The sequence below is a fragment of the Vicia villosa genome, linkage group LG6 (assembly GCF_029867415.1).
Source record: "Vicia villosa cultivar HV-30 ecotype Madison, WI linkage group LG6, Vvil1.0, whole genome shotgun sequence".
Classification (NCBI taxonomy): Eukaryota; Viridiplantae; Streptophyta; class Magnoliopsida; order Fabales; family Fabaceae; genus Vicia; species Vicia villosa.
In genome coordinates this window covers 96,935,403-96,940,436 of record NC_081185.1, presented here as the reverse complement: position 1 = coordinate 96,940,436, position 5,034 = coordinate 96,935,403, and positions in this window count along the sequence as shown.

The window sequence follows — 5,034 nt, the reverse complement described above, 5'->3', positions numbered from 1 at the left end:
TGAGAGCAGGTTATTACTGGTCTACCATGGAAACAGACTGCCATCGTCACTCCCGAACATGTCACAAATGCCAGATATACGCTGACAAAGTACATGTACCTCCAGTTCCATTAAGCGTCCTGACGGCTCCTTGGCCTTTTGCAATGTGGGGTATTGATATGATTGGAGAAATCAAACCTACTGCCTCCAACGGACATCGCTTTATCCTGGTCGCTATTGACTACTTCACAAAGTGGGTAGAAGCAGCTTCATTTGCTTCTGTCACCAAAAATGTGGTAGCCCGGTTCATCAAATACAATCTCATTTGTCGGTATGGCATCCCTGAACGGATTATCACGGACAATGGCACAAATCTGAACAACAAAATGATTACTGAACTTTGCACACAGTTCAAGATCAAACATCATAATTCCTCTCCATATCGACCAAAGATGAACGGCGCAGTGGAAGCTGCCAACAAGAACATCAAGAAAATCATACAAAAAATGACAGTAACCTACAAAGACTGGCATGAGATGTTACCTTTTGCTCTTCATGGTTATCGCACATCTGCGCGTACTTCAACAGGGGCAACTCCATTTTCCTTAGTCTATGGTATGGAGGCAGTTCTTCCAATTGAAATTCAGATTCCTTCCCTAAGGATTATGAAAGAAGCCAATCTAGACGAAGACGATTGGATTCAAACACGGTTGGACCAGATAAACTTGATTGATGAGAAAAGGCTCGCAGCTATTTGTCATGGTCAGCTATACCAAAAGCGCATGATCAAAGCCTTCAACAAAAAAGTCAAAAGTCAAGCATACCAAACTGGTGGCTTGGTTGTCAAACGCATCATCTTACCACAAGGTGATCCCAGAGGCAAATGGACTCCCACCTACGAGGGACCATTCATAATCAAGAAAATATTCTCCGGCGGCGCCATGTTGCTTACCACCATGGATGGCGAGGATTTCCCACATCCTGTGAATGCTGACATAGTCAAAAAATACTTCTCTTAAAAAGAAAAAAAAACAGCTCGCTAAGTTGAAAACCTGAAAGGGCAACTTAGGCAAAAATGAGCGTCTCGGTGGATTGAAAACCCGAAAGGGCGGTCCAGGCAAAAATTAGAGACTAAACAAAAAATCCCGGTAGGCTGAAAACCTGAAAGGGCGGCCTAGGCAAAAGTTAGGGAATGAAACATACAACTGTGTTCCGTTCAGCTGCCTACTCACCATCAAGATTCAACACCTCAAAGACACCGATCAGTCTAATCACTTTCTTCCAACAAGTGAGGGATGAGATGCTCGAGGACAGATTGGCAATAGCAGAGTTGAAACTTGACTGGATCATTTTCACATAGCTATTTATCTTCATAAATATTTTCCAAAACTTTCTGACAGTTTCCTACTTCTAGGATTGTTGTCTCCCTGTGCTAACCCGCCTATCATGGCTCTTTTCAATGCAGCTCTTTCAAAAATCACTATTTTCATTTTTTCTGTTTTAAATACGTAAGCATCCCAATGATAATTTTGAATGAACATATACATTTGAATATGATTGATGTTTACCAGGAAAAACAGGAATGGCATTCAGGAAATGTCCCGATCATTTGGACATCATTCCATCAGAAGGAAATCACCAAGAGAAACGCATTTCTCAGCAAATTTCTCAAAAAGATTTCCTCTTCAAAAGAAGTCTTATTCCCCAGCAGGTTTGTTCCAGATTACTATCTTCAGAAGGTGTGATCCCCACACCCGGACTTGGTCAGATAGTGCATCGGAGGATTATGCATCTTCCTCATTCCCATTTGAAAGGGCATCAGAACTTCCAGTTACCTTTGGTTCCCCAAGTAGTAGTCAAAGATCCTTCAACTGGATACCCGGGTTCTCAAAGAATTTCCCCAGACGAGGGTACTCAAGCAAGACAAAAGATCATCAACGATCACAATACATTCATGGCCAGCTGACTAGCGGGAATTTATTTTTCCAATTAGAAGCTTGACATCACATTCACATATTCATACATCATACATCATACATCATGCATCATGCGCATATTCATACACAGCATAACATGCATATTTCTCCGGGAATATCTCACATTTACATGCATCATAAACATTGCATATCACTAACTTGATTTTTCAGGTAGGCAGATATCTTCAACAAAGATGTTCTCAATCACATGCCGTGTTTACCTGAATTCCATGAACGGTTCTCTCAGATATAATCAAGCCGAAGATTCATTCTGATCACTTACCAACTCAAAAACAGACATCGCAGATCTAAAGCGATACCTCAGACAGTTCCAAAACGATCTAGCATCACAGATCTAAAGCGATACCTCAGACGGTTCCAAAACGATCTAACATCGCAGATCTAAAGCGATACCTCAGACGGTTCCAAAACGATCTAGCATCACAGATCTAAAGCGATACCTCAGACGGTTCCAAAACGATCTAATATTGCAGATTTAAAGCGATACCTCAGACGGTTCCAGAACGATCTAACATTGCAGATCTAAAGCGATACCTCAGACGGTTCCACAATGATCAACTTCCAAAATCTAAATCGGAAAAACTTTGGACAAGTTCCGTAACGATTATCTTCCAAGACTTAAAGCGGTAACCTTGGACGGTTCCGAAACAGTCAACACAAAGACTTTCAAATCCTTCATCAAGATATAATCAATGGGTTCATTCTGATGAACAAACCCTCAACACATTTACCAGGTGGCATCTGAAAGCCCATCTCAGGTAATGTTTCAATCTGCCAACAACATTTCGCAGACGACATTCAAATGCAACTTCCAACATCTCTTCTGATAAAGGTAAGTGCAAATTTTCAGGGCATCTAAATATTCAATCATCTTCTACCTTCAGATTTCAGACAATCTCTTCAGGTTTAAGAAGATTGAATAGGGGCAACTGTTATACCCCAAAATTTGCCCACATATTTTTCAAGAAAACTCCAATCTGAAAATTAAGGGTCTCATATAATCATGGATTTTATTTCAACAAATATCCTGACATATGAAGTACTTAGTTTTTAGAATCTTTCTTATACAGTAATTTGGCTTGCAGTTGAATTTATTCTTACGCAAACACCAAAATACTGTTTATTACTTCACACATGCTATTTATTTATTTACAGATAAATAGTACTGACACAATTGGTACAGAGTTAAATCTTTTTTGCAGGCGCAGAATCAGGAAACTCAGACTGTACTGGTAACAAGTAGATTATTATTATCTTTTGTTTCCCACTAATTTTTGTACTATATTCCATTATTTGCAAAAATCTTTTCAAATCTCTTTTTCAAAAATCAAATCTCTCTTTTTCCAACACTATCATACTCTTTCTTTCAAATCTTACCTCCACTCAAATTGTCCTTTTGTACGGAATCACATCATTCCCCAACGTCTCTTTCCTTCTTTCCATTCTATAAATACCTCTCATTTTCTTCCATAAAATCTCACATCAAATTCCAACTCATCTTTCAAATTCCTACCTCATATCTATTTTCTCTTCTTCCCTAACAAGAATGGCAAAGTGGATAGAGACACTGTCTCTTACAGTCATCACCATTGCTACGGTGATCATGACTTTCTTCTGCCTGCATAGTCCTGAGGAGTGTGGACCTGCAATGGTTATGCTCCCAATCATCTACATGTTATTGTTCATAGCATGGGTCATTAATCGTCATTCTTAAAATTTGTCGTATTTCTTATTTCTTAAATGTACCGTTTATTCGTCGTACTGTTCAATATAGTATGTAATATTTGTACTGTCAGTATTAAATGTTGTACTATTTGTCATAATATTGCTTAATTACTAAGATAATATTTTGTGTGTTTTCTGCCAGTCAAATATTCCTATTTCTGTGCATTAATTGATTTTCAGGGTTATTATCGGTAATTTTGCCCGCATACCGTAAATATTAGTTATTTATTATGTCTGTGTTTTTAACAAGTCATGTAAATAAACTTTCATCTTTTCACATAAAAAAAAACAAAAAAACAACAAAAAAGAAAATTAACTTTGACTGTTGATTTTTCACTCTAACTGCTACATCAATACCTGAACAGTCAGTTGACAGCCAAACTGCTGACAGTACAATTCTCAGTGTTTTGTACCATCAATCAAATCAATCTTTCACAATTCAAATTTCCAAGATTTTTGTGTTAGAAGTCTTCTGAATATCACGCGATTAGCAGAGACTCAACACTGCACAAAAATCAGGTACGCTTAACTGTCTCCTACACAAACAGTCCCTAATCAGGGTTTTTCTTGTTTTACAGGAGCAACAAGTTTTTGAGAGCTCAAATGGATTTCATACACATCCATATATCTCAAAGTACCATCATACAAATTTTCAAACTTCAATTCACTCAGACGCACCGTCAGCAGCTCAAACAGTCAACAGACGACCCGTTTGACCAAAAAAGTCAACAGACAGTCAAAAATGAATTTTTTTGTCAAAGTCCATATTTTGTCAAAGGATTCATCATTTGATCATTGGATGATCATAATTCATCAAGGAAAGATCAAAAATCAACAAAACCCTAAGATTCAAAATTAGGGTTTTTACTTGAAAAGTCAACTCAACTTTGACTGATCATAACTCTCTCATCCTTCATCCAAAAAATTCAAACCAAAGCTTGTTTTGAAGGAAATTCAATTATCTTTCAAATGCCATTGATCCCATGGTCATTGGATTCACCATTTGAAAAATATGATCAAAGACATTACAGGTCATTTTCAAAGTCAACAAAAAGACACTTTTTTCTAAAGGACACACAAGGAGCTTCAAAAATCATTTTGACATGAGACCAAAGACATTGGTTAGAGGACTCTTTGAGGTTTCTAAAAAGTGCAAGATCTCCTTCATATGACAAAAATTGAAGGATTTACACCTTGTTGAAGTTGGCTAAATTTTGGAAAAATACATGAAATCAACATTGTTCAAAATTGCATTTTTTCCAAATGGGGCCAAGTTTTCAGCATTCAAACATCACTTCCATGATGATATGGGCCTCCCACGACCAAGACTAAG